Genomic DNA, 26,460 nt, shown 5'->3' with positions numbered 1-26,460 from the left:
GTGTGCGGAATGGTAGAGGCAGCCTTCAAAGAAAATTATTGGTGTTACATAATGAAACTTGTTGACAAGGAATTATTTGAGACATTGCTAACGTATAGACTGCTTGTGATTTGTCAGTACATATATGGGGCAAGATCCCTAATGGCCCTTGAAATGAGGAACTTAAAAGTCACGTGTAAACAAAAAATATCTGTGTAGTGATATTTGACACATTTCTATGATAAACAAATGACTGAGCTGAACTATTTGTGTTAATTTAGAAAGTCAGGGAACACAGAATAAATGTGTAAAAACTATGGAGCTATTAAATGTGTTCAAAGTATCAAATTTTCAAAGAACTTATTGTATTAACAATGGGATTTTTAACAGTGAGGAGCCGTATCGCAAAAGGATACTCGGGGTTTGCTATTTTACGGAAAAATGAATCACACTTCGTACCCCGAAAATGTCACCACATATGTAAAAATGTCTCAGCTTCGAAAGAAGCCATCATACATATACAAGCTTACGATATGGGCTGAGCAACAGAAGAAAACGTTATCATTACCGCCTATGGAGAAACAATTACGCATATTGCCCCATATACGATACATGACGTTATGAGATGTTGCAACTTGAATTATCCTTGTGTATGATTGGAATTGTTTTACATTGTCATATCGGGGCCTTTAATAGCTGACTATACGGTATGGGGTTAGCTCATTGTTGAAGGCTGTATGGTGACCTATAGTTGTTAATGTCTGTGTCATTTTGGTCTCTTGTGGACAGTTGTCTCATTGGCAATCATACCACACCTTCTTTTTATATTTATATATATTGTGCTTAATTAAAAAAATATCGTTTTACTAAATTATTGAATTACAATTTAATGCCATGTCCCTAGTCTGTTATATAGTAGTAGAGTCATAGTAACCATTTCTTTCCTTTGATCAGGAAATTATTTAGGTTTTAACCGAATCCATGGATAAGTCTTCGTTCATGATATGATATTTTTTGCCTGCTTCCTATGTATTTTGGTAACTTAATTCGACTTTTGTTATAAATGTTTTCAAAACAAAACGAGTCAACCTTGATTAAACTTGAATTGCCTTTAACCCCTAGTCTGAATTATTTTAATATCGGTATTTTGGTTATTTCATTGGTGATCATCCTGGTATGTAAATTTGGAAACATCGACCTATTGTTCTTTTAATTCTCTATTAACATGATTAACAAAACAAGAAAACTAAGTATGGCTAGCTGTATTTCGTTTGTCTGTTTCACCGTTATTATTTCTAGTAAGACAATTTAAGACTAATTAAAATTTAAAATCTTTAAGTCTGAAAATGCCGGATTGATATTGATGCCTTATTAAGAATATATAATGATGGCATAAAGATCTATAAATAGTCTTGCACTTTAAAAGTCGGACTAAATACAAAGTCAAAAATATAACATTCGGTTAGAACTGTTTGAGACATAATGGAAACAATTGTGCATATCATGATACATTCATGACAATTTCCATCAACTTAACAAGAGGTATTACTTTGTTATGTTCAAATAGATATAGGAAAGATGTGTCATAAGTGCCATTGAGATTTTTATTGAATATATAAATTTGATATGCAATCGTTAGTGACGTCACAAGTTCTGGTGCACTGGTAAGATTCTCAGAAAATTAAATACCTCGTCAAGTTCACGCCACAAGTGTAAAAGTTATATCTCGCATGTCTCAAATCTCTGTGTGTGTTTATTTATAAATACAAAAATCGAGTACTGCTGTAACTATACTAATAGTTAAAAAGTAAAAACTTTTTTTACTGTAAAAATATATCGTATCGTAATTCCGAATTCGTTCATTAATTTACGATATAATTGATACATCCGCGTTTCCGGTTTACATTCAGACTCGAAAGATGCATATTGCAAAGGATCAATTTGCTAGATAAAGTCATTAAAAACCTTTTCATTTGTTAGAGTTTGCCCTACAAATCTGTTCAACCTCTTACATAACCCGTACTTATCGTTTTGTTGTTACTGGAAATCAGTAATACCGGTAATGGCTTCACGACTTCTGAATTTGACAGTGTCCTTGAAAAGTAAGCTCCACATTATTTAAATGAAAATTTGAATAAATTTATTTTAAAAAAAGCAATGCATCAGCCTGTTCACCATTCCTTACATGGAGGGATGAAACATTTTCGATCACGCTACACTGTTCGGCGTAGACACGGTCTGTGATGGTGAAAGTTCCTCCATCGTTCAATTTTCATTCATGAAGATTCTTGCCTTGTAAGGTCAACACACGTTTATATCTTTTAGAAAATATCTTTGCATTCTATGTTATTTCCGCAATTATATCGTCAACGCACAAAGAATAATATGTCGCGCTGAGGCATTATTAATAAATGAACTTTCCAATCAGCGTATTAAAAATATCTTCCCTTTTCTGTATTATTTAGGAGTAATGTTTGCCAATATGCACGTATATTATCACCCAATTCATTATTAAAAACGAAATGTTGTGCTGTAAAGAAACAATGTCACCATAAAGAACATGGACACGTTATTCAAATATAACTTTACTTTAACCAGATCAGCATATTCACATAAAAAACCTTTCTAAATATGTATGTGCATTTAAAATAAATTATATGAAGATAATGTAGATCACCCCTTGTTTTTTGGTGGGGTTCGTGTTGTTTATTCTTTAGTTTTCTATGTTGTGTCGTGTGTGCTGTTGTTTGTTTGACGTTTTCATTTTTAGCCATGGCGTTGTCAGTTGTTTTAGATTTATGAGTTTGATTGTCCCTTTTGTATCTTTCGTCCCTCTTTTTTTTAAAAATCACAAAAGACTAAAGTCAACCAGACAAATTTTACCTTAGTTAATTTGTCTATTGTTTGTAGGTACTTTTCGATCTAAAAGCTCAAATGTTGCGTTTGTTGTGTTATATTCTTGGATTACAAATATTCGGCTTTGACATTGACTGATGAAGGCGTATCCAGGAAAGCGCTTCAATTATGTAGCAAAATTATAAGTGAACCAACTCCTTTGATAGCATATGACAAGAAAGTGTTCGGGTTTTGTTTAACTACCAAGTGAACACAACAAAAAATCTCCGAAGATTAAATTCTCCCCAAAAGAAATGTGGGTTGTGACAAAGTGCAACCTATAGACAAACCAGTACGAAGAAACAAATTTGATTGGTTAACTTCCTGTGATGGTTATTTTCTTATATGCAATGACATGTTATGCGAATTTCTTTCTTTAATACTGTACAGGATAAAACTTTTACCCATGCCAAACATTTCTTTTTTTGAAACAAAGATAAATTCTGCAAAATTATTGAAAAGTGCAAATTTAACAAAGACTAATAGGGAAACATCAATGGTGGTATCACACCTACAATGCTCAATTCTAAAGTTAACTGCGGTAGGCATTTTGTTGTCCGTATTGTTATACCGAGCATTAGACAGTTAAAAATAAAATGTGTCCAATATGATGTCTACCTATGTTGAAATGAACATAAAACATTGCAAGAAGGTATACCTCTCACTAAAAAAATAAGAATGATTGTACTTCGAAGTTGACCTTTAAATCACGTTAGAAAGGCAGTGCTTGTTTTTGATAATGCGTTCTCAAAACTAACCGTTTTTCAATTATACAGTTAACAGAACATTAATAGAAAATAAATGAATTCACAGTATTGAAGATTATAATATATGTTTGTTAGCATTTCCTTAATTAAGAGATTGATGTAGATGTAAGTCAAGAGTATAAGAAGAAGAAAACTATAGGCTCTCAAGAACCAGTATCGCTGACCTGTATCTACTATGGTTGGGAAATCATGTTTAATAAAGTTAAAATTATAAATAGTTTAAAAATCCTTAATAATAATTATGGCCAAGTTTGATTTAATTTGGCCGAGTAGTCAAGTTAAAAGCAGAAGATTTTTTATTTATTTTTTACAAAATGTACAATTTGACTTATGTTGAATCATTTTTTTCAAGATTATCTGATGAAATGAAATTTGTTTGGATTCTTTCATCTGAAGATTTGTTTGTTACTTCAAACCTACCTAATTTATTGCACTCCCTTTTTGAAGAACGAAAGAAAATTATAGAAAATATTGTTGTTTGAAAAAAAAATAGAAGAAAAATATATATATATATATATATATATATATATATATATATATATATATATATATATATATGAAATAAAATTGATCAGGAGTTGTCTCCCACAGACCTAGAACTATATGTAAGATTTATGTAATTTCTCCAGGTCACATTGGCACCCATAACAACTATGTTTTGTCAATAACTTGTTTTATATCAGGTTAATTAGTGTAAATGTGTATTCATGTGGTTTTTTGTTCAAATGTACTTTAATCATTATAATCATTTTCTGTGCTTTATTTTGTAATTCATTTGATTGTATCATGGGCACCATGATTGGTTAATAAAATTATCTCTCTATCTATCTATCTCCTGAACAGATTTTCTCTAAATGCTTTAGTTTGAGAGATAAAAACTGCATTTTACCCCTTTTATATTTGTTTAGCCATGTCGATCATGTTGGTTGGGATGCAAGGTCATCAGGCACATCTTTTAAATAAGATACCCTAATGATGATTTTGACCAAGTTCGGTTAATTTTGTATCAGCAGTGTCAAAGAATACGATTTTTGAAAAAGATTACAAAAAGTTGTTACAAATTAACTGAAGGTAAATTTACAGTATACCGCCATCTTGGATTGTACACTCACAGTATAAAATCAGTCTAGTTATTTGCCCAAATCTGTGCAATTAAATAGTTAAACTTTTCATTTATATAAATTAAACTTGGTGATGTATTGTATTATTCAAAATATTTTAATAAATATCATTATTGTTTGTTTTTAGAATATTTTTTTTCAAATGAGCCATTTAAAGGGAGATAACTCTTTTAATAACAAACTATACTGGACTAATAAGGATTTTTTTATTTTTTCTTGTAGCTTGAAAACAAGTTCGGTAACACCATTTTTTCTTCTTATTTTCTTATAACATATTATAAAACCTATCTTCTCCCAATTTATTTCAAAATTCTATCTCATAGAATTTTTATATGCTCACAAATGTGTATTTTCACAATTTTTATAAACTAGACATCCTAATATTGATTGTGGGAAAGCTTTGTAAATTCGCCCAGTAGTTTCAGAGCAGAAGATTTTTGTAAAAGTTTATGACGACGGACGACGACGACGACGACGACGACGACAATGACGACCACTGACAACGACTACGCCGGACACCAAGTGATAAGAAAAGCTCATTTGGAACTTCAGGCCAGATAAGCTTACATACAGTTACATACAAATCGAGCTTCAAGTAAGATTTAAAAAAGGAAAGTAACTATAAAAACTGATAAAATAAACCAAAGACAGACAAAATTATCACACAAAGAACAGACCACAAATGACAAAACAAAATGATAAAACACATCAAACGAATGGACAACAACTGTAATTTCCTCACTTGGAACAGGCATTTTCAAATGTAGAAGATGGGGGATAGAACCTGGTTTTATTTATAGCAAGCACGTCGTTTGCACTTTGTATTTTTAAAGTTTATATCGTTTTATATAATCGAAAGCAGGAAGGTATTATTTCTTTAAAACACACGAAACTAACTTTACTTTACATTTACATCATATATAATTTTTATTTTCCTTTCACATGATCCTGAATCATTGTCGTAAGTGGTTCGTACTTTTGATCCAATCTCTATTTGTGACCATGCTAAAAATTGCTAAATGCTTCCTTTTAATGTGTAAACATAACATAAATATCCTTATATGTATATTTCAGTAAATAGAATTATAAGTAAATTGTACTTATCGTTTTTAAATATATTCAAAATTAACAGAATAGCATATATTATCTGAAAATAAAATTTAAGTTGTCGATCTTCACAAAAAACAAATTTATCTGTCTTTGTTTGGATTTCTTTTATGTGTCTTCGATATCTAATTCCGTCCTGAACTTTTTCGCCCTTGTCAGCCCATTTTAAAACTATCCATGCTTTTCACAATTCCAAATTTATGTTGCACAAAAAAATCAAAATAATTTTCATAGTTTATATATGCACATTAACCTCGATAATATGTTAACGTGTTATTTCTGATCTTATTTGCTATACAATTAATAACACTTCTCAGTAAGCTGTATAGTTTCCTATTTGGGTCCCTGTGGATTTTGTAAATATGAATGATAATGCTCAATACAATTTATTTTGGATAACTGAAGATCGAAATAGCCCTCAATGGGGGTCTATAAGAACATCAATATTCTGTTTTGTGGGCTGTGTTTTGTATAATAGTCCCCATTATCATTTAAATATCAATCATTGGTCCGTAATTGTTTTTCTCAAACTTTTTGTCACACGAACTTTGAGAACCAAAAGTTCCAAATAGTGAAATTATCCCTTCGTTAATATTCCGGACGCCATCAAGAGTTGGTTGACCGTTATGGAATAACCGTGTGACAGATGATATATGATATGTTCCAGATGTCGTAACTACAATCCCTTTCCCTTTTTACGAATGTGATCTACCGAATTAGACTATTTACCGGGTGTGTAATGAGCAACACGACACGTTATCCAGAGTACCTTTTCCGTAGAAGGTTTAATATATACTTCAACAATATGATACAATTCGCCTGTTTCCTTGGTCACTTTAAGTGTAATTGTGAAGCGAAAACATGTAATGCTTGTATTCAATTATGACAGTTCAACTACACACGTAGTCCATGTAGTTGTTTTATATTTACAGTTTAGGAGATGTATTTTGTTAAAATCTTTGAAATGCACCGTTCAAATGCGATCTCCAAACACAATTAACTATGATATTGACCCAAAGTATTTTTAATGGATTCTCAGAATCCTTTTATTGCAGTTGGTGAACTTAATGACGGGATTAGACATTTCATAGTGATACTTTCATTAGCACAATTAGTTTTTGAGATCAAGAAAATCTTTTTCAGCATGCTCAATGTTTATATAAGTGTATTAACGAGGTCCAGCTAAATATTCTCATACATTTTATCAACGATTTGGAAATTCTCAATTCATACTTATAATGACGATTTCCTTTGAATTCTTGACACATTTGAATAACTGCAGGTACAAAATACATGAAATATGGCATTTTGGATATTGTTTCTACCTACGTTATATAGATGTATAAGAGTATGAACTTGTTTATGGAATTATTTGTATGTGGTTTTCAAATTATCACAAAGTTCATTTCTTGACGGCCTCATAATTTCACGATGGTACAAATCGATTAACTGTTTTCTTAACTTCTCATGTTTTGTAAACTGTCATTTATTTTTTAACCAGAACCAGTCATAGGCATGCATTCTGCATAATCGTGCAAATCGTCGTTCATTGGTCATTTGACTTGTGGAAATTTTTTTCATACTTTTTTTTTAGATATATTTATTTTGTTTTTTTGTCTATCAAGTGTTCTGCTATGACAAGTTGTAAAGTATGGAGACAATCCTGACATTGTCCGACATTATTGAAATGATAATGACATAACAACTTTAGAAAATGAGCATACACTATTGAGGAAATAAAATATATTCCATTTTTCACTTCCATTTGTAGTTCATGTTGTATAAGCAATGAGTTACTTGTAAATTTCATAATATCTACAAGCATTTTTTTCCAAATTTGTACATAACTTTTTCTGTGAATATAATGAAATTCGGGTTATTGCAAACGACTACCCGACATATCCATGAAGCAATGTAGTTTTATAAGAGTACATTTTGACAAAGAATAAATGATGAAATGTAATGCTTTACTGTATTCTTTTGACTTATATAAGAACGAAGCTATCATCAGCCATCCAAAAACAGCGTCATGATAAATATTCTGTAACAAAGTACAAAGACAGGAGTTAAACCGTTTGTATTGGTGTTTATTACTACTTCTAGATATATTTATTGGAGTAGACTGTGCATGTTTTTCACACCACAATGATAAGTAGTATGTACATGAATAGTTTACTAGTGATCGGTAACAGGACACTATCTGGTGTATTCCTCTTGTGTATGTATTAGTGTCTTGTCCAGTAACATTACCCATATCATTTACTAAATATAACACTTTTGAATTAGGTGTTTTTGCAAACTCGATAGTATACAATGTGTGCGGTTTGATTTTATTCATCCACATTGATACATGAAAATCAGAAAATTTATATGAAAATAAGATGCATCGCCATCCGTAACTATGCAGGGTATACATTTTTTAACAGTATTTCACGAGCACGTCCCTCTATTTCGTTCACAAACATGTTGTTCTCGGGTATAAAGTAATGTAAACAAACTGAATAGTCAACGGAATATATCTGCCTGATAAAACATCGCATAAAACAATTTATGAGATTTTCAGGTTTCCATATAGATTGTGGTAATTCTTCTGATATCCAGAAAATCTTCACATTCGGTGTAGGTTGCTATTACATCTTTCAAACGAAATTTTAGGAGGGCATAACAAATTAATTGAGTGTGTAAAAGTATTAATTAGAAATTTTTCACCAACAGAAAAAGAAATTCGCCATTCTATATCCTCTTTTGGTGATCCTTTAACTCCGAGTGGTACAAAAAGTACCCCATGCTGTATAATACTGTGTTTGACATGATAACTTGGCCATAAGTTACTTGATCTTGTTATCCACTGTGATACCTGTGATATCCATGTTGCACAATGTAAGCATACGGCATTGTCAAAAAATCCTTCCTTGTCAGATATACATGGTCCATGAATTACAGTACCTGTATGAACCAAGAGCTCTTTCATATATAATGCACTTGAGAAATAATTTTTTCCGTTAAGTTCCTCAAATAATGTACATAGAAATTAAGGGTACGTTTGTTTTACTAGCAACTGAGTGAAACCAGGTTTTACATCATCTGCTTCCATTAAAGAATTCGCAACATTGAATTGTAAGCCGTTTTAATGTCCTCATAAATCTCCATGGATTTAGCTACATACATTAGATTCAAATCATTTCCTCTCATCTCAAGCCCTTCTCCAAATCTTCCACTTTTCATATTATCTGCATTCATAAGTCTGAGTGTTTTTACATGATTCTCTGATCCAACTATATTATGACACATATAACGATATAGCGGTAATGATATGGCTTTCGTGTCTGTTTCTGAAATACATGAATAGATAAAATATTAAGCGTAAGGAAATAACAAATAATCTTCGCCATATATTTGTTAACTACAATTGCAATTAACTTCAATGAGATGTTGCGATGACAGTTTTTCTTAAATAGGTATCAAAGGTACTTAAAAACGGACGAGATTGTGCAATGACTCTGTTGATTGTATTAACATAATTGCTTTTAAACCTTTCAATAGTGATGAAAATGATACCAAAGTGATAGCCATACTCCCAAGTCGAAGATAAAACACCAAGAAAAAATATGTCTTTTTTTTTAAATTGTAGAAGTCGAAAACAATTAGAACATTTCTTAGTGAAATGTATGTCTTAATTCTCTTACCTGCCATTTTCTCTGGTCTGTTTATCTTTAATGGCATTATGTCGGAGTATAGATTTTATGATATTTTCTTTGTCCGCATAAAAAACCCCACAAGATATCATTTTCCTTGTGAGAATTTCCTAATTTAGAAAATATAGATTAGTATTGACAATGTTTAATTTTCAGTATTATAGTTTGGATTGCATTGATTGTTGGTTATTACGAGACGGATGTCAAGTTGGTTCAATATTCAACATTCAACAATCAACATTCAATTTTTTTTTTTTCTTGTATCCATTTTTATCATTTAACATTCGTTTTCAACATTCGATTTTCAACTTTCAACATTCGTTTTCAACTTTCAACATTCGTTTTCAACATTCAACATTCGTTTTCAACATTCGATTTTCAACTTTCAACATTCGATTTCAATATTCAACATTCGTTTTCAACATTCAACATTCGTTTTCAACATTCGATTTTCAACTTTCAACATTCGTTTTCAACATTCAACATTCGTTTTCAACATTCGATTTTCAACTTTCAACATTCGTTTTTAACATTCAACATTCGTTTTCAACATTCGATTTTCAACTTTCAACATTCGATTTTCAACTTTCAACATTCGTTTTCAACATTTAACATTCGTTTTTAACATTCAACATTCGTTTTCAACATTCGATTTTCAAATTTCAACATTCGTTTTCAACATTCAATATTCGTTTTCAATATTCGATTTCAACTTTCAACATTCGTTTTCAACATTCAACATTCCTTTTCAACATTCAACATTCGTTTTCAACATTCTATTTTCAAATTTCAACATTCGTTTTCAACATTCAACATTCGTTTTCAACATTCGTTTTCAACATTCAACATTCGTTTTCAACATTCGTTTTCAACATTCGTTTTCAACATTCGATTTTCAACATTCAACATTCGTTTTCAACATTCAACATTCGTTTTCAACATTCAACATTCGTTTTCAACATTCGGTTTTCATCTTTCAACATTCGTTTCAACGTTCAACATTCGTTTTCAACATTCCATTTTCAACTTTCAACATTCGTTTTTCCATATTCAACATTCGTTTTCCACATTCACCATACGTTTTCAGATTTCAACATTCGATTTTCAACTTTCAACATTCGTTTTCAACATTCAACATTCATTTTCAATATTCAACATTCGTTTTCAACATTCAACATTCGTTTTCAACATTCAACATTCATTTTCAACTTTCAACATTCGTTTTCAATATTCAATATTCGTTTTTAATATTCAAAAATACCAGTCATTTTCAGAATATTTGAAAGAAATCATAATCCTGTGACAATGCAATAAAATTTAGAAAGGAAAGGGGGAATGTGTCAAAGCAACAACAACCCGACCATAGAGCAGAAAACAACCGAAGGCCACCAATGGGTCTTCAATGTAGCGAGAAACTCCCGTACCCGTAGGCGTCCTTCAGCTGGCCCCTTACACAATATGTATACTATGCAAACTTTCATGCTGCATGTGTATAAGCATCCTTGAAACTGTAGTAGAAGATAGCTTGACAAACTATGTATCCTAGCCCGGACTGAAGAGGGACAGACGGACGGACGCAACAGGGTAAATTAGTATGTCCAACAACATTCATGGAGGAGAGGAATAACAAGGACAATTTATTCTTGCAGAAGCAAGTTAAGATGTTTTAGATCTGAAACGTTTTGTTTTAAAGAAACGTGTAGTCATGTATACTCGTGTATAACAGAGTAAAATGTAGAAAATCGTCGAATTCGACCAAATAGTACAATGTAATAAGGTATTGGTCAAATTTGTCTGAGATCCAATATAATATTAGTCGTTTTGATTGGGAAGCAAATTCGTCAGTTCATCAATTCGATCGCTTCTCGACAAATTCATGACCTCTTCGAGTTACTTGCTTCTCGAAACTTCCTAGAACTTTTTATATGACTGCAAACAATTATAGTCGAATATTGTTATTACGTCGTCGTCGTCGTCGTCGTCCGGACACTTGGTTTCCGGACAATATCTTTTGTTTAAATGAATGGGTCTCTTTGAAATTAAAACACAAGGTTTGCAACCACAAAAGGAAGGTTGTGGTCGATTTTAGGGATTATAGTTCTAAAAGTTAAGGAATTAGGGCCCGAAAAGGGTCAAAATTAGCATTTTTCTAGTTTCCAGACAATAACTTGTGTGTTAGTGAATAGGTCTTTCTGAAATTGTACCACAAGGTTGCATATCACAAAGGGGAGGCTTGGATTAAGTTTAGGGGCCTAAAGGTTCAGAAATTAAGGGCTTAAAAGGGGCAAGAATCAAACAATTTGCCATTTTTTCCAGACAATAATTTGTAAAGTGTATGGATCCCTCTAAAATTATAATACAAGGTATCCAAGCACAAAGTGAAGGTTGGGAATGAATTTTGGGGGTAATTTCCGTTCAGGAATTAGGGGACAAAAAAGGAGCCAAATCAGGCATTTTTCTAGTTCTTAGACCATTACTTGAAGTCAAGTGTATGGATCTCTCTAAAATTGTACAGCAAGGTACCATGCAACAAAGGGGAAAACTGGCATTAAATGTGTGGGTTATTACTAAAATGGGGTTAGAATAAATGGGGGTAGGAGGGTGTGTATTTTTTTTCATAATTTTTTTTTCTTAATTTTTTTCCATTTTTCCATTGATTTATATTTCTAACATGTATATGTATATTGAAGCAAAAAATACTGATGTGACAGGAGATACACACCAAACATGATGTGTAAATTATTATATAAAGTATTGTGCAATAGCGGGAAATCTTTAATTGCATAGTATTGCGCTATCGGACAATATTGCTCATTAGCAAGAAATCTCAACTGCACGTTATTGCGCAATAGCAAGAAATCTTTAATTTCACAGTATTGTGCTATAATATTACATCAAAGCAAGATATCTTCATTTGCACAGTATTGCACAATAGCAGTAAATCTTCAATTGAAAATGAATACAAATATTTCAACCTATTTCTTTTTAAGATCTTTCACAACATTCATTTTGTGAAGGACTCTTATATTATGTCAAAAATTTATCACAATTCAAATGTCTTATCCTAAGTGCACATAACCACTAAAAAAGTACAAATCAAAAAGCGTAAATGTCCATAGACGGACAAACTTTATAGTCAGAAAGCAATATTTCTTCAACCAATTGATATACTTGAACTAGTTGAAGTATGCTATCAAATAATAAGAACGGACATTAATGATTTCATATTGTTTTTCAAATTCATTTCAATGACTAAGTAAGTAGATTCCAAAAATAAAACTACTGTAAATTCAGTAGTTATTGCGTGCATTTATTATTGCGATTTTGTCATTTTAGACTAAAATGCGATTTCATTTTTTTGGGGGGGGATATTAGAAAAAATGCAAGTTACATTATTGCATTTTTCGCAAAAATAAAAACATTGCAATAATTACTGAATTTACAGTACCTACAGTAGCGTAACTTTTTGAAAGAAAAAGTAAATATGTATCTGTAATGCTTAATGTATCTCTCCTGGATATATGTATGCATGTGTACGCATTTGTTTTTAAACTAGAGTCAGAAACCTGTAATTCAGAGGTTGTCAATTGTTTATGTGTTACATAAAATTGAGAATGGCAATGGGGAATGTGTCAAAAAGATAACAACCCGACCAAAGAGCAGACAACAGCCAAAGTCCACTAATGGGTCTTAACTGCAGCGAGAAACTCTCTCACCCGATAGCATTCTTTAGTTGGCCAAACACAAAAATGTATACTAGTTCAGTGATAATGGACGACATACTATACTCCAAAATATACACAAGAAACTAAAATTAAAAAGCGTACAAGGCTAATAAAGGCCGGAGACTCCCGACTTGGGACAGTTGGCGGGGTAAAACATGTTTTTTTTTTAGATCTCAACTCCTCATCTTTACCTCTAGCCAATATAGAAAAAACTAACACACAACAATACATATTTGCTTTTCGTTTATCATTTTCTACATACATTTATAAGGTTAGTTTTTCTCACTTGAACTTTTTTACATTTGTCATTTTGCGATTTCTTTCTTTGTAGCCCCCTCCCCCCCTGAAAATCAAATGGTTGCTGCCTTACGTGCTACTGTATGATATGGTACAAAAATCAACCTACAAAATTGATACGTTTTGGCCCCAGATGACTTTTTAAATGTCAGTTTTAACTCATCGGGTACCTATATATATATATTTTTTTTTAGTAAACATTAGTAAACATTAATGTAAAATCTAAGCAATTTCTGTTATTTAGTTCTTTTTTATTCCGATATTACCTCTATTTCTCAGAGCTATTACATGTATTAGTTCAACAGAAAAAAAGTACCTTAGAAATTAAACATGCATGCTTCGGCCTTCGAATGCAGATTACGAGCTTCAATGAACGAAGACTCCAGTTTTTTATTCTATTTTTCTATTAAATATAATTATGATAAAATTCATGAATAGAAAAATAGAAATCCTATTTATTAATAAATGGATTTTGTTCTGTTTTACATACTTTCCGTAGATACTTTTTGTGTGATGATCTCCCTTTATCAACACAACTCGTGTACGCTCGCTTGAGAACTTTGGATCATTTTTTGTCATATAATTGTCCACCACACTGTCAGTTATGCTATTTTTGTATTATTATGTAAATTTTGATATGTACCATTAGTTCCATAATGATTTCTATGACGATGTGAAGTAATTTCTAGCAAAAGCCATTATTGCAATTATCAGATTTTGATTGTCTTACATTGTATCCTTTTTGGGGCATTTAAGAAAGTTAAATACAATTTATAGTAGTCCATTCCCCTTTTTGTGTAAGTATTTGGCTCGTATCGTCCTTTAAAATTTGTATTTATTGAATACATATTATGTTTGTAAAATTACTTAAGTTTTTTTTTTTTTTTTTGTCTTTTGTAGTTTTGACTTTTTGACTTTCAATAAAGATATGTTTGGAGAACTTTGTGCTTTTTCATTGCATGTTGGATTCAACCGGTTAAACTATTGAGTGTCACCCCCGTGATCGGACAGAACAGATTGATACCCTCTTTAAGTTGGGAAATTACCAATCTAATATAGTGCAATCGAACGTGCATGATCATAATGTCCAGTTTGAATTGTAATTTAGCCGATTTGGTTCTATTCTCAATCATAATTTGTATAATTAATTCAAATTTACGAAGGACGGACAAATAGATTAATATTGTTATAAAGCACTTAGTCGTTGTGGTACTATAAGATTGTCGGATCTAATGGATTAAATGAACTATCATAGCCCTATTCACAAAAAGAAAAGTGGTTTATTATATTAGTTATTGACCCAGCAAATGTCTTTTTCGGTAAGATTTCCCTCAAGATCATATTACGTTTCATGATACATGACCACCGTTAGTATGTATAAAAAAGAAGATGTGGTAAGACTGTCAATGAGACAACTCTCCACAAGAGACCAAATGACACAGAAATTAACAACTATAGGTCACCGTACTACCTTCAACGATGAGCAAAGTCCACACATCATAGTCAACTATAAAAGGTCCCGAAATGAAAAATGTAAAAAAAAAAATCAAACGAGAAAACTTACGGCTTATTTATCTATATTAAAAATGAACGAAAAAAATGGTAATAAATCAACAAACGACAACCACTGAATTACAGACCACTGACTTGGGACAGACACATACATACAGAATGTGGCGGTGTTAAACATTTAAGCGGGACCCCAACCATCACCCTAATCTGGAACATTTGTAAAAGTTGAAAATCGAATGTTGAACACGAATGTTTAATATTGAAAACGAATGTTGAATGTTGAAAAAGAATGTTGACAGTTGAAAATCGAATGTTGAAAACGAATGTTGAATGTTGAAAACGAATGTTGAAAGTTGAAAATCGAATGTTGAAAATCGAATTTTGAATGTTGAAAACGAATGTTGAAAGTTGAAAATCGAGTGTTGAAAACGAATGTTGAATGTTGAAAACGAATGTTAATGTTGAAAACGAATGTTGAAAGTTGAAAATCGAATGTTGAAAACGAATGTTGAATGTTGAAAACGAATGTTGAAAGTTTAAAATCGAATATTGAAAACGAATATTGAATGTTGAAAACGAATGTTGAAATTTTAAAATCGAATGTTGAAAACGAATGTTGAATGTTGAAAACGAATGTTGAAAGTTGAAAATCGAATGTTGAAAACGAATGTTGAAAACGAATGTTGAATGTTGAAAACGAATGTTGAAAGTTGAAAAAAGAATGTTGAAAACCAATGTTGAATGTTGCAAAACGAATGTTGAATATTGAAAACGAATATTGAATGTTGAAAACGAATGTTGAAATTTGAAAATCGAATGTTGAAAACGAATGTTGAATGTTGAAAACGAATGTTGAAAGATGAAAATCGAATGTTAAAACCGAATGTCGAATGTTGAAAACGAATGTTGAATGTTGAAAACGAATGTTGAAAGTTGAAAATCGTATGTTGAAAACGAATGATAAAACAAATAATAAAAGTTGAAAATCGAATGTTGAAAACGAATATTGAATGTTGAAAACGAATGTTGAAATTTGAAAATTGAATGTTGAAAACGAATGTTCAATGTTGAAAACGAATGTTGAAAGTTGAAAATCGAATGTTAAAAACGAATGTTGAAAGTTGAAAATAGAATGTTGAAAACGAATGTTGAATGTTGAAAACGAATGTTGAAAGTTGAAAATCGAATATTGAAAACGAATATTGAATATTGAAAACGAATGTTGAATGTTGAAAATCGAATGTTGAAAACGAATCTTGAATGTTGAAAACGAATGTTGAAAGTTGAAAATCGAATGTTGAAAACGAATGTTAAAAACGAATGTTGAAAACGAATGTTGAAAACGAATGTTGAAAACCAATGTTGAAAACGAATGTTGAAAGTTAAAAATCGAATGTTGGAAACGAATGTTGAATGTTGAAAACGAATGTTGAAAACGAATGTTGAAAACGAATGTCGAATATTGAAAAAGAATGTTGAATGTTGAAAACGAATGTTGAAAGTTGAAAATCGAAGGTTGAAAAAGAATGGTGAATGTTGAAAATGAATGTCGAAAGTATGTTGAATGTTGAAAACGAATGTTGAATGTTGAAAACGAATGTTAAAAGTTGAAAATCGAATGTTTAAAACGAATGTTGAATGTTGAAAACGAATGTTGAAAGTTGAAAATCGAATATTGAAAACGAATGTTGAATGTTGAAAATCGAATATTGAAAACGAATGTTGAATGTTGAAAACGAATGTTGAATGTTGAAAACGAATGTTGAAAGTTGAAAATCGAATATTGAAAACGAATGTTGAATGTTGAAAACGAATGTTGAATGTTGAAAACGAATGTTGAAAGTTGAAATTCGAATATTGAAAACGAATGTTGAAAGTTGAAAATCGAATATTGAAAACGAATGTTGAATGCTAAAAACGAATGTTGAAAGTTGAAAATCGAATGTTGAAAACGAATGTTGAAAGTTGAAAATCGAATGTTGAAAACGAGTGTTGAATGTTGAAAACGAATGTTGAAAGTTGAAAATCGAATGTTGAAAACGAGTGTTGAATGTTGAAAACGAATGTTGAAAGTTAAAAATCGAATGTCGAAAACAAATGTTGAATGTTGAAATGGATGCAAAAAAAAATTAAAAAAAATTGAATGTTGAAAGTTGAAAATCGAATGTTGAAAACGAATGTTGAATATTAAAATAGAATGTTGAATGTTGAAAATGGTTACAAGAAAAAAAAAAAAAAAAAAAAAAATTGAATGTTGAATGTTGAATGTTGAATATTGAACCAACTTGACATCCGTTATTACGAGAGGAGATCTAGTATTAACCATTCCTGTTTTCTACAATTTGAAAAGTAATATGAGTTAAAGTCATAAAAGACTGAGAAAATAAAAAATAAATGAACTGTGGAAAAATGAATAAAGTGGTATTCAGTTTTTTAATTGGTTTCTTGACCATTCATTCCTAGTAATGCATACATATTTGCTTTAATGTAGATTGGTTCTACATTGTTTTCCTAATGACAGAAAAATTGAAATATATCAATCTTTCAATCGATAGATATACTAATAACTCGTAATCTGTTTTATTATGATTACAGAATGATTGTACCGATAAGTCATAATCATATATAAATGTCTTTAAACTGACTTGATTTTAAAGACTATTCATTCTACTTCAAACTTTATTTCAAACTTAAGAAAATCTGTATAATGCTGTTTACATCAGCCATATATTGTCAAGCATACTCTCTTGCAGACAAAAAGACTGTAAACAAGTTTTAATGGATACAAATGTGCATGATTGATGAAAGAAATGCTATGGTGAATTGATGCAAGTTGATTTAAGTACATTTTCAGAGACGTATTTCATGTGGGATTTACATATAATTTGTCCTGTGATAATTGAACACGTCTGTCAATTGTTCATTCAGTAAAACAAAATTGGGATTTTCAGTTTGAGATATTTTCCTCTATAAATGTTGTAAATAAATACTAGTTATATTCAAAAGTTATTTGCGGAAACACAGAGTGTTTTTCTTAATATTAATTTTGTTGATTGTAGTTGCATTTGGTCATGTTGGTAATGACAAAGTATCCGTGTGTAATAATTTTAAACGTCCTGTTTCAGTTCTTAATGATTTAAATAATTTGGATCAGTTTTGTACACTCATGTTTGTAGTTTGTAATCTAGGAATGGAATATGTTTAGGAAAAATCAGCAATTTATCAAAAACTAAAGATATTAACTTCATTCTAGTTTTCATTATAACTTTTGAACAGAAAACTGAGTTACGGTTTATTCAAATAACCAACCTTATACATAACCACACTTTAGTTTAATATATACAATCATTTAAAGTCTAAACAGTTTGACAGTTTGGAAAATCGAACGGCATGCATAAGATTTGTGTATGTGAAACCCATCTAATAACCTCATTAAATAGATTAATTTATAAAATCTGAAAATTTTCAGGTTATTAAACAGTTTAATTAAAATGCTTAACTAGTATACATATCGGTCTGTTTGACCTTGTTGATAAATATTCTGTATCAACTTCACAAAATATACACGATGGACTTATATAATCTGATTACTGACGTTGTTTATAATCTTTGTAGGTTGTTAAAGTATTATTTTATTTGTCTTAATGACTATTACTTTTACTGTTTAGTCTATTTTGGTGGTATCCATTTGACGTGGCTATCTACCTATACAGAACGTTACTTCGAATTTTATATCGAAATTTACAAACATCTGTATGATACTATCTACATCATCAATATATAGTCTTACATACTTTTGAGCTGGAGACAAAATAAAAAACAAAAAAAACAAAAAGAGGAAAAAAAGTTGTAACTGTGCATGTTTGGTAAATACAATTGACAAGTGAACAAAAATGGTAAGTTACGAGCTGATTCAAGTACATTTTGAAAGAAATATTCCATTTGGGAGTTTAATATAATTTATCCTGTGATCATTTATCACGTCCGTTCATTGTTTAAGAGAGGACAATGGAATTTTCCTTTATAGATGCATTTTCATTTATTGATGTTATAAATTATATACTAGTCGTATTGAATTATTGCAATTCAAAAAAAATTTGCGAAAACACAAAATGTTTTTTCAATATTGATTGTGTCGATTGCAGTTACATTTGGTGATGTTGGTAATAGCAAAGTATCCGTGTGACAAACTTTTCAACGTCTCGTTTCAGTTCTTAATGATTTAAATAGTTTTTATCAGTTTTGTTCACACATGTGTGTAGTTTGTAATCTACAAAAGGAATATATTTAGAAAAAAAACATTCTACCTCTAAATAAAGATTTGGACTTCCGTTTTTTTGTCTAGTTTTAATTTTACGTTTGAACAGAAAACTAAGTTACGATTAACTCAAACAAAGAAGCTTATACCTAATCAAACTTTAGTTTAATATATACTAACCCCTTTAAATGCTAAACAGTTTGACGGTTTTGAAAATTGAGAGTCATGAATAAGATGTGTCTCTGTTAATCCATTTAAATACCTCGTTGAATAAATTATTTTTACAAAATCTGACACAATTATTTTACCAGTGTAATTAAAATGGCTTGTCAGTATACATATTGGTTAGATATAAGAATATGCGGTAAGAGTGCCTTGGGACAACACTCAAAGCAAGCTACTAAGAGCCACCCCCACCACTCCCAAACAAAATGACTGGTGTAAAACCATTCAAACAGGAAAACCAACTATCTAATCTATATAGAAAAAACGAGAAACATTGTTGAATTATATCAACAAACGACAACCACTGAACATCACGTTCCTGCATTATTGGTCTGTTTATCAGATTTTTATTCTTAATGTCATTGAAAACTGTTGGATGTCGAAATCCGGATTTGGTGTACAAAAAAAATATTAACACCTTATGTTTGTGGCATAACATCGTGGCCACAAGTTAATTGTTTTCTGTTTAGTATTAAATTTATATAAAGATCCATTTTGTTACATCTTGTGATTAATTTTATTTGGAAATCGCCAATGGCAGTCAGCAGGGTTAAAGAAAATCAGTTGTTCGACCTGTTAGTCAAATGCGTTTTGTTTTAATATACTTCTTCACTTTTTTGGTCTTTTGGAAAATGTTGTTTGTGCTGTTTTTAGACCCTTCTACAACGAAATTTGTTTTACATGCACACGTATAAAAATTGCAGTTTTATCCAACGCAATCATAGGTTTAAACGTAGTTTTCATTTTAGATTCGTATACATAAATATACAGCTACAGTGCAGGCGATTAGGTGTCACGATATCTCAGTAGCATGGGTTCGGATCCCGGCGAGGGAAGAACAAACAATTTGCAAAAGCAAATTTACAGATCTAACATTGTTGGGTTGATGTTTAGACGAGTTGTATAAACATAATGTACACAGCCATGTATCAACATCATTGCTGATGATCCGATGGATAAATCTGTTGTAGAGTTGTCACTGACTCAGACGTACTTATAAATATAATCATTTTCTGTGACTGTATCTTGCATTAATTTGTAGGATCCTTTACTATAGAAAATTTAGCTGATCTGTAACAATAACATCTCCATGCCTAATATATCATGTACTGTAGTACGACGCTAGATTACAACTGACGAGGACAGGTAACACACGGCCACTGAAAGATTTATTATTGTGAAGCCCCGACGGTCGTGTGGTCTAGCGGGACGGCTACAGTGCAGGTGATTAGGTGTCACGATATCTCAGTAGCATGGGTTCGAATCCCGGCGAGGGAAGAACAAACAAATTATAGAAAGCAAATTTACAGATCTAACATTGTTGGGTTGATGTTTAGACGAGTTGTAGATATATGTGTACAACATAAACATGAACGATAAACAGATATGAAACACAACTAACGACAACCAGTGAATTAAAGGTTTCAGACTTGAGATAGGCCCATGCATACTTTGTATTGTGTTCTGTTATGTTGTGTTGCTTTGTTGGGGATAATGAACCGTATTAAATAACCATTTATAAGCATGCAGATAATGTTCATCAACTGCTTTATTATATGCCAAACTATAAACAAATAAATGAAATAATTGAAAAAAAAGAAAATCTAGCAACTAAAAATGGTCATAAGAGTACTCCATTGTACCAATTTTATTCTGCTCAGCTCCACAACTATCGTATGATGATTGTTTAATGTGTACAGAACATATAAGTGACGTCATAATGTGTAACAAAAGTTCTCAAAATAACTGGCGTCAAACGTAAAAGTGTTAATGAAGGGTATCAATGAACAGTTTGGAAAAAATATTAAAAATTAATCTCATAAATTTTATCCTCTCCTTTTCCTTTCTTTCTTGCAAGTCAAGCTTACTTTTTGTGTTATATGTGTGCGTATGTAAAATACATCCTACATGTTTCATATCTACAAGTTAAAATAGTAAAATAAAATTTCTGTTTTTATGTATCCATGGCAAAAATCTGCATTTTTTTGTTATAACATATTGCAAAAAAGGAGAAAGGGGCAGTTGTTACATATCCCCCCCCAAAAAAAAGAATAGCCAGAAGTAGAATTTAAATTGCTTGAAGTGGTACCAGTTCTGAAACTGTTTACATATATCTATCAAGAAAATCAATTCAAATTGTGTCTTTCGTCTCATTTTTTTGTAAAATTACGTCAAAAACTTTGTGTAGACAAAAATGTGTGTAAACACTACGTTAACTTCTGTAAAATGGACGGACTTATGTATAACCATATTTAATCATTTTACCCTCCTGTGCTTATTGATCAATTTCTCTATATTCATCATTAATAATGCAGCTTAGAAATGTGATTTGCACAATATATGGGGAGAAATTACTAACGATGTAATAATACGTCAGCAGATTTAGGCAAACTGCATCTCATATGACAACAAAGAGTTAACTGTCTAAAACAGGAGAAAATGTTCACAATAGGACAATTAATAGGGCGGCAAAATTTAGGAAGGAAGAAAATACCAAAGAAACCTAAAATAAATAAAAACAAAGACAAAGACATTTGAATTGTTTTCTTGTGAAGATCAACAACTTAAGTTAACTTTGAAAAAAAACATGGGTACAATATACTTAAAACTGTACTTACTTAAATGTCCATATACGAAGATAAATGGTATGTTTACATATTAAAGGGAAATTTTAATCAATTGTCAGTATTGTCAGAAATGGAGATCAGATCAAAAGTACTAACAACTTACGAGAATGATTAAGAATCATGTGAAAGGAAAATATAAATAATTATCTGATGTGGGTGTAAAGTAAAGTTAGTTTCGTGCGTTAAGAAATAATATCTTCCTGTTTCGTTTATGTAAAAAAAAAACGAAAACGTAAGCAAAAACAAAGTGTTTGCCACTTTATATCTACAGCAAACAAAAAACAATCGATAAAGCGTGTTAAAATCTACTGGAGATTTTTTTATTTTTTTTCAAAAATGTACTTTACAAAAGCAAAAATGCTTTCTTTGTTATTCGTCTTGGGCGAATATGAATACAAGTATATCTATTATTAGTTTAAGTGAAAGTGAAAATTTCCTGTTAAAAGGAAATTAAAAACTAGATGTATTGTTTAAATATATCTTTTTCCTTGTGTTCATAATATAATATAACATATTGAAAGTTGCCGATAAAAAAGTGTACAAGAAGTTAGCAATGCTCAACAGACCTGATTATAATCCATGTACCAAATACTTGCCTTTATTAACTTCTTCGTTCTAGTTTGTGGTTATCCTGTTTTAAGATTGCATTGTGCGTCTATTCTGTTGTGAGTTATAGTTTTACGACGTGAAGTCTTGTAAAGAAAAGGCCGTATGGTGACCTATAATGTTAAATTCTGCGTCATTTGGTCGATTTTTGACAGGTGTCTCATTGGCAATCATATCACATCTTCTGTTTAAATATACGTTGAGCGTGGTTTATATATCTATGTTAGGATTTCAATATCAATTGGGTGTTGTTGGCTTTCGTGGTTTTTGCTACCTTTCAGTATATTTTTTGGTAATTCTTGTGTACCTGTTTATGTATTATAAGCTCTACAATTTACTATTTTCTTTATATGTGCCAACCTTATAAAAATATCTGCTTTTATTGCTTGGTAACATTTATTTGTTCTTTAATCTCAACTGCAATCAGAAACTAAAGTTGTTAATTCTGCATGATCTTTAAATGATAAACTAGTATAGAACATAACGTTTATATAATTTACGTTTTCTAAGAATGTATTTATTTATATATGATCATTAATTGTCTGTGTTTAAGTTAATGTAGAGGTTAAATATAAACTTTATGACACTTTAACATTTCTAAAATTTTCCTTATGAATCAAACACAAAATACTACGAAATTGCTTTTTCTCGATAATTGAAATTGAAACACATTTTTCTGTCCGCCTTTTTCTGGTCATGATGTTGTCTGTGGTTTTGTTTTCCTACTACTTTAAATTTCTTCTATTGTATTTTAGTATCTTGGATTTGCTTTTAGATGTGAGACACAGTATTTTCTAATCAAAATACTTTACTACAAAATGTATTCATAAAAATGTTAATGTGTAAAATATCTTTTGTGTAAATCCCAGACTCATATCAATTATTTGTGAGCTTGGTCAAATATTCCGAGGCCAACATTTTATGACATCCATGAAACACCACAATTGACCTTTTGTCATTACGTATACAGATTCAAATCAATATTATAAAATTAAAGATTCTATTAAGCAGTTATACTACATAAAAGAGGGACGAAATATACCAAAGGGACAGTCAAACTCATAAATCTAAAACAAACTGACAACGCCATGGCTAAAAATGAAAGAGACAAACAGAAAAACAATAGTACACATGACACAACATAGAAAACTAATGAATAAACAACATGAACCCCACCAAAAACTAGGGGTGACCTCAGGTGCTCCGGAAGGGTAAGCATATCCTACTCAACATGTGGCACCCGTCGTGTTGCTTATGTGATTACAAATCCGGTAAATAGTCTAATTCGGTAGGTCACATTAATGAAAGGGAAGGGGATTGTAGTTACGACGTAAGGAAAATATCCGATATCATTTGTGAAACGGTTATTCCATAACGGTCAACCAACTCGTGATGGCGTCCGTAAAATTTACGAAGGGATGATTTCAACTTGATCATTTGGACTCTTGGTTTAATATCTTCCTTGTGAGCAGCAACCCTTTATCAAGAAAATCATGATAGGAAATGCAAGCACGAGAATATCGTATCAATTGCATAACTGACTACCAAAGTGTGGCCTTTTATCAATGCATAATGAGCTATGTATTTTGATACCTTAAACAACTTAAGTGTGTGTATCTTTTTAACTTAACGTTGACTTAATATAATTATACTTCAAACAAAGAATCGTTTACCTTTAAAAAAAATTTTGTTTTGTTTGGTTGTGGGTATACTTTTTGAAACGGTTTTTGAAAAAAAATATATTACATGTAAATGAGCATCAGTGGGTAATAAGATTATCGATTGTTGTGAATTGCATTATGGATGTCTCTTACATGTATATCTACTTAACGGAAAATGTGTAAATTGTTGGTAGTTTGATCCATTCTTTTAATCATTTTCTAAAATTAAATATTCAAGACACCTTTTCCGTCTATTGTACCTCAACCTTCTTTCTATTTCCGTTTATTGTTAAATTATGGTTTAACCTTTGACTGCTACTTATAACAATACGCCTACATGATAAACTTATCCAATGAAAAAGTATGATTGACATACAGCCATAAGTAATGTGTAGGTGGTATTTTGATATTTAAATAGAATAGCAAACAATTACAGTTAGAAACGAGAACACAGATTGCCACGTTAACGGTAACAGATCAATTATGATGACAGGTATGTTATATACTGATGTTGTTAATTCTGTATGATCCTTAAATGATAAACTTGTTTACAACATAACGTTTACATAATTTTCTAAGAATGTCTTTATTTATATATGATCATTAATTTTATGTGTACACGTTAAAATTCATTTTGATGACACTTTTAGATTTCGAAAACTTTCTTTTTGAATTTTAAAACAAAAGAAGATCGTACTAAAAATACATATATAAATAGTCTGTTAACTGTATAGCTAAAAAAATGTTAGTTGCGAGAAAGCATTTTCAAATAAAATAATTGCCCTTTAAATGTACTTTAAAGGTCAACTTCTAAGTACAATTATTCTTATTTTTCTAGTAAGAATCAAAGGTATACTCTCTTGCAATGTTTTATGTTAATTTCAACATAGGAAGATATCGTATTTGACACATTTTGTTTTACCTCTCTAATGCTCGGTATAGCTATATGGACAACAAAATGCTTACCGTAGTTAAGAGGTTACCTTCAAAATTAAGCATTGCATGAACATGAATTCGGTATTGAAGGAGGTTCGAGGGTACAAAAACATAAGCAAAAATTTGAACATTTTTTTTTCATTACAAACTTTATTTATCACACTACCAGTTGTTACGTTATGATATCGTACAAAAATTAACCAAAAAAAACCGTTGTGGCCCCAGATGACTTTAACAATATTTATATTTTTGAAAAAGCTCCAAATTATATCCCTTTTGGTGAAAAAATGCCAAAAATATCTTTTTTAATTCATCAATGACCTACATTTTTTATTATCATTTTCAAATAAGCTGTACTTGGCACTAGCTTCGAGAGATATAATAAATATGATATAATTTATTTTTTGCTCAATCATTAATCAATTGCAAATAGTGAAATAAAAATTAGCTTTTAGAAGCCTGTATGGTTCAATATTGTCAAAATCAGCTTTAAAAACATTGATTGTGAATTATTCACTTACGAGTGAATAAGTTGACCTCATTGAATCCATATACATTTGAACTTCAAGTTTACCCCTTGACTTGAGATTGATAACACGTGTCACTGAATTGTATGTCTAAAGTTATTTTAAGAAAAAGAATGTCAACATTGAAAGTGAAACAAAGGTAAATTATTTGATTGACTGATTCGATCTACAAAAAATCATTCTTATACAAGTAAAAAAGATGATAAACATTTAATTTTCATCTATGATATGAAATTAAATAGACCTAGAATAATCCAATAGCACGAGTTTCCTTAATCTATCAATATCTATAATTTATGTTTACATCACTTAAAAATGGTCATCGGATGACTTTAGAGGTCAACTCGATAATTAATTAGATGGCGTATAGACTAAAAAACACACGAAACGAAGCTAAGAATGTTCATGCCCGTCTCCTATTTATTGTTTATTTCAGACATTTAATAGTTTGGATAAATGTTTTTCATTGTTATAAATCAAATATGAGAATTTGATTTTAATCGGTAAACATGAACTTGACAG

Source organism: Mytilus edulis, chromosome 8 (genome assembly GCF_963676685.1).
Source record: "Mytilus edulis chromosome 8, xbMytEdul2.2, whole genome shotgun sequence".
NCBI classification, from domain to species: Eukaryota; Metazoa; Mollusca; class Bivalvia; order Mytilida; family Mytilidae; genus Mytilus; species Mytilus edulis.
The sequence above is the reverse complement of the archived record's forward strand: the minus strand, read 5'-3'. Positions refer to the sequence as shown.